Below are 15,672 nucleotides of genomic sequence, written 5' to 3' on the forward strand. Positions count from 1 at the left end.
GCCAAGCACGAGGGGAATGAGTGACACAAACCTCTCCGTCAGATTTATGGCATGCTTCTAACGAAATGCAACTGATCGAAACTGATGAGACACCTAAACATGAAATGAAAAAAAGAGTTTTGATCTCTGACGGAGGGATAACCAGACTGACTCTAACATTGGCTCCAATGGGGATGGTAGCTCCTCGGAGGTGCCAAGAACAGCAGATCTCTGTAAGAGCCAGACAGTGCCTTCATCCATTGGGCTATGGAGTCATGACTTCGACAAACAATTCAATATGTTGACCCAATTTATTTGACTGAAAATTAACTTGCAAATGACTCAAGAATATGACTAACTAACCGACTCGACAAACTGAACTCAAACTGAAATCTTTCCTCAGAATTATAGCCTTCACTTCGGGCCCCAGACTGAAGAAATGATCACAGCACACACTTGCATCGAAACTGAAATGAAATGGTATTTACAATGCTAATAGGACAACAGAAAAACTCAGAAAATGTACCGCTTGAGCAGCCGACCATTGACCGGCCCTCCTGGACAATCATCCCCGTTCATTTCCTTAAGAAGAAAAGCGTTCTGACCTCGAAATGTTGCAATCTTAAAAGGACCTTTCCATAGATTTTCAAACTTGCCGTGTTTTCCCTTTTCTTCATTTCTTGCATCCCACTTTAGCACCACATCATCCAACTGAAATGTATCTGCCTTTGCTTTTCTGTCAAACATCCTTTTAATACGCTCCTGCAACTTACAGGTGTTCTGAAAAACATCTTCCCGTGTCTGTTGCAAGTGGATCATTTGATTTAGTCTTCGCTGCAATGGATCCTCTTCACTACCAGCCTCTTGAAGAAGTTTCACTACCGGAGCTGCAAGAGAAGTAGGGAACAATGTATCGACTCCATAAACTAATTCAAAGGGGGACATGCCAATGGATTTCTTTTGACTCACCCGATCCACCCAGAGTGCAAGGACCAGCTTCTTATGCCAACTTTTCTTGTTCATTTCCAGCATTTTCTTAATGATATTAACCAAAGATTTATTTGAAGACTCAGCCAATCCATTTCCTTGCGGATGATAGGCAGTTGAGTGTCCCAAAGTAATATGATATTTATTACAAAACTCAACCATCTTTTTTGACTTAAAAGCTGCTGCATTATCAGTGATTAACTTACTCGGGCAACCAAAAAGAGACAAAATATTATTCTCAAGAAATGAAACTATTACCGCATCCGTAGCTTGCCTGGTGGGAATTGCTTCGATCCATTTTGTGAAGTAATCCGTACCTGTGAGGATCCATCTATGTTGACCTGAAGAAGAAGGATGAATTTCACCAATAAAATCCAGCCCCCACTGCTGAAAAGGGGCACTCACCTCAATGGGCTTAAGCGGCAACGACTGTAATCTTTGTTTCCCTTCAAAAATCTGGCAATTATGGCAGCTCTTGACAGCCTTAAACACATCAGCAAATAATGTTGGCCAATAGTATCCAGCCCTAAAAAAAAAATTGCCGATGTTTCCCAAAAAAGGTGACCGCTACAATCGCCTTTATGGAAATCTTCTATGACCTATTTTGCTTATTCTTCCACCAAACAATTTAACAAAACGCCATTGGGATCCTTCCAATAAAGTGCAGAATCTAAAACACAAAACTTAGCAGCCTTCAACTTAAGAGTTCTTGCTTTGTTTCTAGCCATCGCTGGCGGTGCAGACAAATTTTGAAGAACATATATGATATTCGAATACCATGGAGAAAGAACAAACATTTCTGATACCTGAAGTGAAGAGTTTTCATCATTTTCATCGGACAAGGCAGTGATCAAATTGATGTCTAAGAGACGCATATTTGATTCAGCCACCAATTTTTCCAATCCCTGACCTTTAACCAGCTTGGTAGGCCTTATCTCCACATCATACTCCAACAAGTTCGCTATCCATTTGCCATGTCTTCCTTCCGGGTCGGTCTGAACCAAAACATCTTTGACAGCAGCATTAGGAACATAAGCTAAAATATGAGAATGCAGAATATACACACGGAAATCTTTTAGTGCTTTTACAAGTGCAAGGGCTTGTTTCTCGATAATGTCGTATTTCAAAGCAGCATCTCTTATGGTTCGGCTGAAGAAAGCAATGGGTCTTTCATGCTCTTATTTTTTCTGCATTAACACAGCTGCCATAGTATGCTCCGAGGCAAAAGAAAACAATATAAAATCCTGAGTATAATCTGGGCTGATTAGAACCGGTGCTGAAGAAAGAACCAATTTAACTAAATTGAATGATTTCACCGCTTCTTCCATCCATGACACTTGGCTGTCCTTCTTAAGCATGTTTGTAATTTCTCTAAGGTGCTCTGCAAGATTAGGAACAAAACGGTGCAAAAAATTCATCTTACCATTGAACGATTGGATCTCCTTTTTATTCCTGGGCAAGTCAATTTGCTAAATCGCTTCCACACGTGCTGGATCAATACGAATGCCATCCTTTGAGATAATGTGCCCAAGGACTTTACCTTCATCCATGGCAAATAAACTCTTCTTAGGATTCAGCGACACACCATATTTTCTGCACTTTTCAAAGACAATTTTCAAATGATGCAAGTGTTCATCATCTGATTTGGAAAACACGGTCAGATCATCAAGGTACACCACTAAGAATACATCTTTCTCATTAGCGAAAGCCAAGTCCATTGCCCGCTGAAAAGTAGCACCTGCATTCTTCAAACCGAAAGGCATTTTCGCATAATGAAAGGTTCCCCACGGAGTGGTGAAGGCTGTTTTGTCTCTATCATCTTCATGGACTAAAATTTGGTTATATCCGGAATAACCATCGAGTAGGGACATGCAGGATGCTCCAACTACTCGTTGTAGTATGTGATCCATTTTGGGCAGCGGATAATTATCCTTTAAGGAAACTTTGTTGAGGTTTCGGAAATCAATGCACAAACGAATCTCACTAGTTTTCTTACGCACCGGCACCAAATTTGATATCCAATCAGAAAACCGGATGGGAACAATAATTCCTGATTTGTACAACTTATTTATCTCTTTCTCAATTGATGGAAGCAATTTTGGATTAAGCCTTCTTAACTTCTGTCTGAAAGGTTTTTGATTAGGCTTAATAGGAATGGTATGCTGAATTATATTTGTATCATATGTCTTCAAATTAGAATAGTCCCAAGCAAACACATTGACAAAATATGACAAGAAGTTGATATATTTGGCTTTTACCTCTGGTGGCAATATTTTGGAGATCTTTACCATCTTCGGATGCTCAGCTGTTCCAAGATTCACGTCTTCAACTCCCTTTCTTGTTGGCTGCAATGTTGGTTTGCGGGCTACATCATCATGATCAAAGAGCTCCTCTAAGGGTATCAAGCCTTTAGGAATCACATTATCCTTGAGTTGCAACACTTCCATTTGATTTATACGTACATCATTGCTACCATCATCATGTTCTACATCCATTGAAGTATCCTTGAACTTACCTTTGCTTTGTAGAAAATCATTGATCTCCTCATCATCTTGGAAAACTTGCCAATGTCTTTGATTATCTGGAACGATAGGACGATGCTTCACATGGATTTCAAATTTATTGTTGGAGTTCATAGGGATCTTCAAATTGCTAGTTGCCTTAGCAAGTGCATCTGCAATGCTATTTTGAATACGAGGCACACATGTCAATGTATAATCTAAAAACACTTTCAAGATATCCAAAACAGCATTCCGGTATGCCCGCATTTGTGGGTGTTTTGTTTGATATTCTCCCCTAACTTGCTTGATCACTAATTCAGAATCACCATATACTGCAATCCTCTTAGCATTTAGATTTCTTAGAATTTTTAGACCAGCGATCAAAGCTTCATATTCAGCTTCATTGTTCGAACAATCAAAAGCAAGCTTGTAAGAACATACCCGCACATTACTAGGCACTTTGTCTGAAGCAGAAAAAGGACTACGTACCCAAATACCAATCCCAGCACCATCATTGCCCATTGCCCATCAAAATCCACGGTCCACAAACCATCTTCCTCTTCTACCAAGTGCTGAAAACTTGTTTGCTGTGAGTTTTCTGCTTGCTGTCCATTACCTCTAGCTGATTGCTCAATGATGTTTTGTTGTTCTTGTCGTTCTTTCTTCAAAACTTCTATGAAATTCTCTGCTATCTCTGGAATATCATTTACTACAACTAACTGACTATCAATATCATTGAAACTATCTGAATACAAAACAAAAGACTCTAGATCTGTATGTACATAACTGATGGGATGATTAATTGGTTTCTCCTTACTAGTGATCATGTATTTCATTTTCTGTTCCTGGTACAACTTTCTCATTTGGCCAAACACGGGAATTGTTGCATAGGAGAAATCAAGCTGTATTGTTCCTTGTAATTTTGCGCCCCAAGATCTGGAAAGGAGCATACCAAAGCGGGGAGGAATGTCAGCCACGACAACATCCATCAAGACATTCTTTGCAGGGATCTGATCCAAACTTACAACCAAGTCTTTAATTAGCCCAATACATCTCACCCTACTGGAATCAAAGGAATAAAGATCATGATATTTCCTGGTGATGTCCAAACCCAACTTCTCCATGATAGCCTTCGGCATAAGATTATGGGAGGCATCGGTATCAAACATAGCATTATGCAACACAAACTCATGCACTCTCAAACTGATATAAAAAGGAGGTACTTCAGACTCACCACTCAATGTTGGTCCAAATATTAATTCCAGTTGATCATCTTCTACACTCACCATATCAGACATTGGGTCAAAATTCATAATTTTGGAGACTTGACCTCTATAGCTGTTGTTCTTCATGAGCTCAGTCAAAGGAATGGATACCTTCAATTTAGAAATTTCATTTTCTAAACAAAAAGTAGAAGTTTTGTCCACTTCTTTGGCCGGAACATCTTTCTTTTCAGGTTTATCCTTTGATACAATGAGTTGATTTACCTTTTCATTTGTTGGTGGAGGCTTGCTAGTCATAGGGTCAGCACTCTCTTTTCCTTTCTTTGATGCAGCCGGTGTTTCATCTTTAGATGCTGGAACTTCTTTTCTTTTCTGAACTGGATTGATGGGAACATTTCTGCTTCTAAGTGAATATTGACGCTGTTGGGCGGACAAAGCATGCATGTAACCTCTCTGATACTCATCAGACTCTTCCTCCAAAACTATATCATTTGCCAAGATAAAATCTGCATCATATTGTACTACTGAACTTGTTGCCTTTTCATCATCTTCAGTGATAAATATGGGCATATCATTGGGAGTAAAGAAGTGATTTTCTTCTCCAACTACATTATCTTCATCATCTAACTCGGGACCAACAAAATTCTGTTGAAGAGGTGTCTTTACCTGCTGTTGTTGTGATGTTGTGTCTTGTGCTCGCTGCTCACGTTGTTTGATCCTAAATTGTGGTTGTTGTTGACCACGAAAATTAGGATTCCAAATTTGCGGTTCAGGCTTATCAAGAGCTAGCCTTTCAATCATCTTTTCTACCTTTCGGAGAACTTGATCTGATGTAGAGTCTTCTTCTTTTATTTAGACTTTCTTCTCAGCTTTCATTCTTGCTCGCTTATCATTCAAGTTTGCCTCAACACTAACAGCAATTTTCTGCATTTCTTCTAAGGTAGCCGGATCTCTCTCCCTTAGTTGATAAGCCATGTCTGGATCAAAACCATCTAGGAACTTGAGCAACGCTGATTTTCTAGTTGGTGTTAAATCATCTAGAATTGCATTATATACTGCATTGAATCTAATGCAATAGTCTTGAACGGACTCTCCAGCATTTTGTTGGATCTTAGTATATTCAGATTTGATTTGTTGCGGATCTTTCTTTACTTCCCAATGTTATAAAAACTGTCTCTTCAGATCTTCTAATGTAGGAACACTTCTGGCCAGCAAAGCTCTAAACCATTTCCTTACCTCTCCACCAAAAGTCTGCACGAATAGCCTCATGGTCACATTTTCTTCATCAATCTCATGGAGATCAAAGAAATCCGCCATTTTGTCGACATGCTGTTGAGCTGTGATATTCTGAGATGTACCATCGAACAAAGGAATTTTACTTTGATAATCTGCAGGCATGTCATTTAAAACTTGAGGAAGAGCGAGAGGTGCAAACCGAGCAGCCATTGCTCTTGGAGGATTTGGTCTGGGAGTTGTTGGAGGAGTGGATGCAGCTGAAGTATGAGGAGTGTGAGGAGGTGTATGCGGAGGAGAAGCCACGTGAGATGAAGAAGGAGAATTTGTTGTAGACTTTGGATAAGTGATTATAGGTTGCTGGGGAATAGTGGGAATGAAAGGGGGTTCGGTGGGAACTTTTGAGGCGGAAGCCGTGATAGAAGATCCAATGTTTGCAGATGCAGCTTCTAGGAAATCAGCAAGACTTGAAAACTGAATGTCTCTCTGAAGGCGCCGCAAGATAAAATTTTCAATCAACTTATTGTTTCTTTCAACTTCAAGGGCCGCAACAAAATCAGGATTTGGAACTAGAGAATCAAGTGCACTTTCAGATTTGGTTTTAAACAGCGACAATTCAAACCTTTCGTCAAAATCAAGTTCTTCAAGATACTTAAAAATTGCAGGACATGAGTGGGATTTAAACACGGGAGTCACAGAGCTCTCTTGACGTAGAAGTCTTGGAATCAAATTGGGATTCTCGTAAACAGGAGGAGGATTAGGATCTGGATTAGCTCTGGTATATCTCTTTGAAGCCAGCGTGTTATTTTCACGAAATCAAAGGAACATAAACAACTTTTTCAGCCTATCAAACCCTAAGCTTATCATCCAGGAGCTTAGAATTTGCAGATGTACTGGGGTGTTTCAAGTGTCATAATTACAAGCTAGACCGGAGATTGACTGAAGTAGCGTTTATCTACTTGCGCTAATGCAAAGCAAAAGCGTTTCGAAGGCTACCTGGCTAATCTTCAGGCTCCGTCTGTAGCTTATAAAACAAATGACATTAACAAACAAACCATTTTTCCCAGTATGGTCGCCACTATGTTAGAGCCTAGATTTGTCTCAGGCTGAAAAGACAAGGTTCTAGGTCCACATCAAACCACGCTCAGCCTCGTAGCTAGCCCTACAAGGACAGGAGAGGGCTCTCTCCGGGTCAATCTTGGCAAAAGGTAAACGATGAGGCTCGAGATGACTAAATTCGCAGTTGATCTTTGGCTAGGTATGAAATAAAAGGAGTTTGAGGTTGATTTTTGGGGTTTTTGTTGAATCAAAGGAAAAGGCAATTTTGGGTGTGGGGATGAGACACAGTTTTTGCAGAGGTCTACTTGGGGCAAGGTAGGCAATTGTCTTGATGCTTTAAAGATAATGAACAGCTAGATCTGACTAATGAGAAGCTAAGGAGAGCAAGAAGCTTTCAAGGATTCTCCTTAAACAGACGAAAACATGGAAAATCAAACAAACTTAAAGGCAAAGCATAACAATCTATGGATTCTACCTTAACACTTCATTTGTTCAATTGCAGAAGATGAAAGAAGGAAAATGATACACGTTAACAACTTACAATTACTGAAAGAAGCACACCATCAACACACAAAGCCACAAGGATCCCAAACAATGCTGCAAAACCCTGGTCTTTCCTTTGCCAAAAATGCAGAAGTGAATGTACAATAGGGTGTCAAGCTTTTCCCAAGAGTCCAACCCTGAAAATGACTTTGAAATTACATAATATAGGTAAGCCAACCTCTTCCCTTGCCTCTAGGGGTCGAGCTCATCATTCTAGGAGTTGTTTCAACCAATTCTAAACAAAGCACTACAATCTAGGCAGTCAAAACAACTTGCCTCTATAAGGTAGGAAACGGATTCATTCATTAAATTTTCACTCTTTGGTGAATGAATCTTCTAGATCAAGTAACTAAGTGTAAAATTACATCATGTTTCAATCAATTACATCAATAAAAGTCACAAATTGCATCACAAATCAAAACTGGTCAAACTAGCCGAGTTTGTGAGCTGAAAGATGAAAAATAGGGCAAAAAATCTATATGCGCCGCGCTGATTTCTATATGCGCTGTGCTACTTTGCTGCTGATTTTGAGGTACCTGTAGGAGTCCAAATTGAGCTCAGGTTGGCTTGTTGGAAAGCCCTGTCTGTCTACTATCCAACCCAATTGAAATTTTCAAAATTGGTGTCCATTTTCCCCTCCAAAAGTGCATTCTCCCAAGACTGCTTCCTGTGTGTCAAAATAGGGGCAGTGAGGTTATTTTTTGCATGTTTTTTGACCTTTTGGGGACCCAAAACTTTCCCAAACTTCTTGTCCAAGTACCAAAATTCATGATTCTCCATGAAAAATCCAAAATTGCAAGCCATTTGTGATTTGGAGCTCCCAATCCTATGGGTCGCGCAAGGTGCGCAACACATATAGGGAAAAAACTTGTTTTTTAAATGCAAAAATTTCAAAATGACCAAAAATGCCCCAAATCTCTTTAAATTTGGGCTGGAGTTCCTTCATCAAGTGTGATTATGAGCTAAAGAGGCCTCGGCCAAAATCTGAAGACGATCGAGCTCCCTTTGTTTCTTTTGCTTGCGGATTGCCTTCTTCAATTTTGCCTTTAGATTTCTTATCCGAGCCTTGCAAACTTGGTTCCGTGCCCTGTAGTGAACAGCCATATGTCTCAACAATGCTTTATCTCTATTGGCCTTGCTCAGCTGCTTCTCCAAGTAAATGTTGACCCTTTCGAGATTAGACTCTCGATCCTCATTGACCTGTCGCTCTAGAGAAGTGAACTGAATCCTCCTATGTCGGGCAGCTTGGCGATTCTCACGGATGTTCTATAGCTCCATGATCGCATGCTGATCTTCAAGCTACTCATTCCTCTGTTCTAGGTACCTGATGTTCCATTTGGCCATCTCCAACTGGATTTCCAAGGCTTGAATGTCTGTTTCTTGCTCCTTAATCATCATTCTATATCTAGACTTTTCTAAATCCGTAGTTGTCTCAACATTAGGAATGACAACAAAACCTGATGGCTCACCTGAAAGCCCTTTCTCAAGCATGGGCTTCTTGCCCTTGTCCTGTACCTGTGCTTGTGGTGCTGATGTCGAAAGTGAGGCCCCTTCCACGCCAGGTGGAGATAACACCCGCTTTGTTGCCGCAAACAAAGGTCTGGTAACTTTCGGATAGCCTCTCTGATATGTAATGAAAATAGGCCTGGTCTCATGATGCTCATACTGCTGATAAGGTTCACCCTCATGTTTCACCTCTGATACTTCTCGTGAAGCTCTGAAGAAACCACGTGAGATAAAGTGATCCCAAGTGATGCCCTGCGAACCAAGCTGATGAACCACCAAAATCTTTATAAGCAAAAAATGATATACACTGTTGAGTTGTTGCTGAGGGGTTCTATGCTGTATAAAGGTTGTCATCCTCTCTATATTCCGGTAGATGAAATACGGAATGTTCATCATCCGCACCCTGGTGAAATGCATAAGTAACCTGATGTGATAAGCATAAAGACGAGAGAATCGTCCCTCACAGCTGAAATATTTCATGATCAATCTCATGAGAGGAGCATACTCATCTTTCAGGTACCTGAACGAGAACACTCTTTTGAGCTGCCTCAAGCAATTGGGTTTGATATATGGCTCATAATGCTGCTTATCAATCTATTGTTTTTTATGCCATAGTTCACCAATATTTGGTATACATGTTGCTAGCGAAACAGTTTATGGTGAAAGTGTAAAGGTGACCCCAACCAAGGTAGCTTGGTCTCCGTGCAAATGCAAGACAAAAAGATGAGCCAACTCATAATGAAACTGGACCTCAGCTACCTTTTGACAAAACTCATAGCATGACTGATGCTATAAGCACTGCATAGCAAGAGGACAGGCATGCAGTTCTATAAGGGTGATTGGTTCTTCCTTGACATGTTTGCCACTTTTACGAGGCCTACGGGGTTCTTGTTCACCTACGGGAGAACCACTTTGGGTTTCTGCCTCATATTCGATGAGTGACTAGATGACATCACTACCGATATACAAACTGCCTCAAACGAATGCTGATAAGTGAAACTGTTGTGTGCAACTGAATATGGATTGTTCCTTTGATTTAAACAATGTTGTGACCAAGGGGAAACAATGTACAAGGGATATTAGGAAAGGGAAAACATCAGGGAATTAGGGAATTTTGAAATGAAATGTATTTAGGGATAGGAGGGGAAATGTAAATATGAGATTAGGGTTTTAGGGTTTGGGATATTAAATAGGATTAAGGAGTTTTTTTATAGAGGTGGGGGATTAGGATTTCAGGGATTGTAGTGTAGGATTAATGAGGGAATTAATGAGGAAGTATGATGAGTGGATTTGGGAATGAGGAACAAAGGAAAATGGGGGAAAAACACAATCTTGGTAACAAAATTGTTTTCAAACCCTACAGCACTTTTATATTGACAAAGGGAGGCTTTCAAAATCTGGTCTCCATGGAAATCATCCATGAACCCATCACATTCACCATTAAAAACAAAGCCAAGGCAATGGAGGCGAGCCTACCTGACAAATTGATATGAAGAGGAGGCGATTTGATGAGGTTTCGAACAAGTTACGGGCTCCAAACTGTAAGCGTCGCGCTCCTTACCCAATGCGCTGCGCAAGTTATATGCACCACGCTGGTTATAATTTGCACTGGCCTGAATGTCTGTGTGCGCCGCGCAAGTTATGTGTGCCGCGCAGACTGTTATATGCGCCGCGTAGGTGAAATGAGGACCAATCCACTCCAAAACGCTCAAACACGACTTGCAATGGTTTTCTCCTCCTTTGGCATGCAAAATGACTTGAAACTTCATTGAAAAACCCTTATATAGACACTAATTTGATTTTTGCCTCTTTCATAACCCACTTTGTTATGTTTTGCAATTGACACTTTTTCAGGATTAATAGAATTTTGACCTTTTTGTTTCCTCCTTAAATTTGTTTGAAATAATGATTTTCTTTGACAATTGCAGGGATAGCTATGATATGATCTGGCAAAGGAGACCAGGGCTGCGCCGGGACATTTCAAGAACTGAAATTTTTGAAAATTTATTACAAAAATGAAACATTGACTTATCTTCAAAACAGAGTTTTGAAGAGAAGTCATAATCTATCCGTATAATGATAAAAATCTCTAAGATAACAATCTAACAAGGACCTCCCTCTGGCCTGCTGGCTTTATTTAAACTTTGTCAAAGACCTATCGACTTAACCCTAGACCTAATGACTGAAAAAACTATTATGACCCAGAGACTGAAATAGGACTGCAAATGACTGTTCAAGACTTGATTTTTAAGAATAGACCTGAGCCAGCAGTGCCAAGCACGAGGGGAATGAGTGACACAAACCTCTCCGTCAGATTTATGGCATGCTTCTAACGAAATGCAACTGATCGAAACTGATGAGACACCTAAACATGAAATGCAAAAAAGAGTTTTGATCTCTGACGGAGGGATAACCAGACCGACTCTAACAAGTGCAACAATACGTACGAAGGAATTTTCAGGCAGGAAGAAAGAGTATTAATGCATGGCATCCCAAGGATACTCGGGCTCCATCATGGCTTCAAGAATATCTTCTTCTGAGTGAAAAATATTATATAATGTTGAACCGGTTTGTGTGAGGACGTGAGGGAGTTTCATCTTTGTTGTGCTGAAAGTCGAGCAAGACAACGATTCAGTGTTTGATTTCATAAAACCTAGTGAAGTTGACAATGTGCAGATGGGATGGGTATGCACAGTCGGTGATGGTACCACTGTTGTGGTGGGTTTATCAATATCGACACCAAAAAATGTTGAGCATACAACAGGAATCATGGTTCCTATAAAAGAGGAAATGAATTGTATGTGATGTTGTGTGCCGTCAACATTAGGTCGTGGTAGAGTTTTTGTAATGGCAGGCTAATGGTGAGTGGGGGTTGGTTCCCGAGATAATGTCAATGTCCTAGGAGCTAATCTATCTTCCTCTATGTGAGGTTGGTGCTGAATTTTAAGTTATTGAAATGTTTGTAACATAGGAGATGTCTCAAAACTATGAAAGTTACTGGTGCAAATATCGCATGTAGAACTAGTGCTAACACAATAAATGGTGTGGGTGTCAATAACACCCATAGTGTGAGACGATGACGCTTAGTTGGTGTCATGAGGTGGGGCATTCCTAGGTGCCAACAACCTCTGGATCTTAGTATCAGCATGAGGTGTCTTCCCAATGTTAGGTTGTCTCAATGTTTCTCTCGCTGCTTGAAAACGTGGAAGGTACAAACAATTATGTGTATGATGTGCTTGAGAGAATATGTGACACTGATGGTGTGAGTGTCTAATGCGGTTCATGCAACTAGGTCCTGGAATATGGACCAACAAGCGAAAGACAATTATAATCCTTCCCAATTCATGGCACTGATTTACCAGGTGGTTGGGTCTATCGCATAGGGCGCACATGTGGGGTGATTTTGACAATCCTAGTTGAGGTCATTTTGTCTTCCTTCTAGATCCTGACCGATGGCAGTGGAAGTTGACATGTTGATGGGTGCCTGGTTGTGTCACAGGTGATGTTTTGTCTTTGAATACACATAATATGTACCTAGATCTGTCACCCCCCACTAGTGTGGTGTTATCTGAGGATTGGGTATCGGGTTCGACTAATATTGAGTTCTCAGCGATGAATCAACGCATGAAATCTAATGTTTCGTGGAATCAGGGAAGGTGTGGGAACCACCGAGTATGATGGTTTCATGCACAAATGTGGAAACTATGATTCCTGCATCTGGGTTTGTTACTCAGGGCAACGTGTAGGGTAGGGTAATACCTCCTAAATGTCTATAACTCAAGACATTGGTTAATGAAATGGTTTGGCTCACTGCATAAAGTGCATAAGGAGGCATGTTGGGGTGTTAGTGATTATGATTGTCTCCGTGTATGGTGGGAGGTTGAGTGTCTAGAAGAGGAATATGAGCATGAAGCTTCTTCCCCAGTAACATAAAAAATGGTTTTGGATCCATCATCTACCATTGGTGTGGTTGGTAGTGATGGGGTCACGGTATTGTCTTGGGTGAGTGCACCTAAAGCATCTCAATATCGAGGGATTTCGGGGCAATGATAAGTGTAATGCTCGTATTCCGCGCATATAGCTCATGCATGGTTGGTGTGCAATGCATTATTATGTGCAGATGTGGTCTTTTCTCCAGTAGGTGGAGGAGGGTTCATTGGTGCTTTTGGGGCATGTAGAATAGATTTTAACTTGTCTAACTCGGGGAACATATTGGTAGAGTTCCTAACTACTTCACACGAAGCACTGGGTGGAGGTACCCTAGAAGGGGAAGTGTTTGAAGCTTCCACCTTCTTGCCTTTTCTCTTATCCCTTTTTCTAGCACCAGTTGGTGTCGATGCAACCATTTCTTGTTATGGGTTGTTCTCCTGAGGAGGGGCTACAAGAATGATGCATGTCGAGGTGATATCTAAGTTTGTCGACATGGCCTGAGGGGCCAAATACTAGACCAGTATCGCCAAAGCCATATTGGGCAATGTGAGTGTTGCGATGAGTTGATGCGAGATAAAACTAGGTGGAGGGTGTAAGAAGGGTGTTTGGGTGATAGTTTATGGTAAGAACGTAGAATCAACAACTAAATTATTGTTGGTATCTGGAACTGGTTCATATCTTAAGGGGTGTTTGATGAACTCATCACGCACACCAGGGCTCCTGTGGCTGGAGGAGTATCCTCCAACATAGGTGGGTCTCCATGGTATGTCTTGAGGAGTGTTGATGGTTTAAATTATCCAAGTCTGAATTCAATAAAGGTCGTGATCAACTCGAGAGAAGATCTGACAAAAAGTAGCACACCATCAGGGGTAGTTAATGTCTTCTTCTCATAGTATGTGAGTTGGTCAATTGTAATAATTTTCCTATCATAAGGGAAAATCATTACCTTGAATACGAAATATGCCAATGCTTTTAGTTCATACATGTAACTTCGGCCAAGAAAGATATTGTAATCAAATTGTGCGTCCAACACTTCTATGTCTATGAGCACCATTTTACCAGCAATTTGCACTGGAACACATTGGTATAGGCCTACAGGAATAGAAGGGCACATGTTGTATGCTCTTAAAGTGATGTGAAATGGTTTTACTTTGGGAGATCCAAGTTTTTTCCGAACTGTTTTGGACATAATACATGTGGATGCTCCCTCATCGACTATGTAGTGATGGATGGTGATATTATGGACTAAGGTTGGAATCTGAAAAGTGACTACGGATAGAAGATGTGGGGTAGATTTATCCAAGTAAAATACCATTAAACGAGAAATGACAAGGTTGATTTCTCCTAATGCGAAAAGTAAGGCTTTCCATTGGGCTAGGCATGATTGCAAAACTTCTAATGCTAACATAACTGAAGCAGTTTGAGCTAAGTCATCGACTATGTTATAGCTGTGAGCAAACTTTGAGTTCTATCCAGTTCACCGTAAAGGTCCTTTAACCATATTTGGGATGGGTTCTATGGCATATTGAGGTATTGCCAAAGGTGTTGTAGGTGTTGCAATAGTTGAGATGGAAGGGTTGGTTTCTGGCGGAGTTTTTTATTCTCGGTTGCGCGTCTACAGGAGAACTTCTTTCCTAGCCATGAAAATGTCACAACTTGAGGTGCTCTGGGAACTTTCTCCAGGAGGATTTTGATAGTGTTCTTGGGAGTTTCTTGTTGGGTATTTACCACTCCTTGATGGGGGAAGGGATGTTGCATTACTATGGTTTTTGGTTTCTTCCCCCCTTGCCCCCCACTAGCTTTCATAATCTTCAACTCAGCGAGTTATGGGCAATGATGGGTGTAATGATTGTATTCCACAAAAATGGCACAAGCATGATTACTTCATAGACTCGAGTTCTTATTTTTCCTTTGTGGGTTGTTATTGTTTTTTCCCTAGTTTGGGTTTCGGTTGGGGTTGCCCCCAACTCGTGGTCGCAGGGATTGTTGCTAATTGTTTCCCCCCCATGCAAGCTCTACCTAGGGCTTGTTCTTTCCTTTCTTCTTAGCAGCATTGGGGGGATAAGTCATGTTTAGTTGTTCAAATGATTGCTACTATGGAGGGAGAGAAGGTTGCACAAAATTAACTCCTACATTATTTTGTGCTGGTGGGTTATTCTGTTGAGGTGGTGGATAAGGGAAATATTGGTTCCCCTGTCCTTGGTTAGCATATGTTCTTTGAGAAGTGGAAACTACTTCTGCGGTCCTAGGGGTGTATGTGTTTCCTTGTGGGGGAGGATATTGGCTACCCTGTGTGGGGGGGTATTGGCTACCCCATCTCAGAGGGTATGGGCCTACCTGCATAACAGGGTTCTGTGCGGGGGGTAGGTTGATTGGTATAATATCCTATGTTTTAAGGTGAAGGTGTTGCATGCATGGCACCATATGGTTGGCCACTATATGTATTTCCATATTACTAGAAGGTGTTTCCTGGTTGATTTTGGGTTATGGTCCCAATCAATCCGTCTGTAGCACTAGATGCACCTAATAACTCAAATTCAAAAGTTTGTAGTGTTGAAAATGCAACAAGATGATGGAGCTTAGTGGAAAGGAGTCGCCTTCACTAAGTGGGCCCGCAGGGTATTTTTGGCGCAAAGTCTATTTTTAGACTATGTCTATTTTTAGACATATGGATCATGGTCTATGAGTTGCAGGATGTTGTTTATGGATGA

This window comes from Pinus tabuliformis, chromosome 1_1, assembly GCF_031772625.1.
Source record: "Pinus tabuliformis cultivar Carrire ecotype Pingquan chromosome 1_1, CPIR1, whole genome shotgun sequence".
NCBI lineage: Eukaryota > Viridiplantae > Streptophyta > Pinopsida > Pinales > Pinaceae > Pinus > Pinus tabuliformis.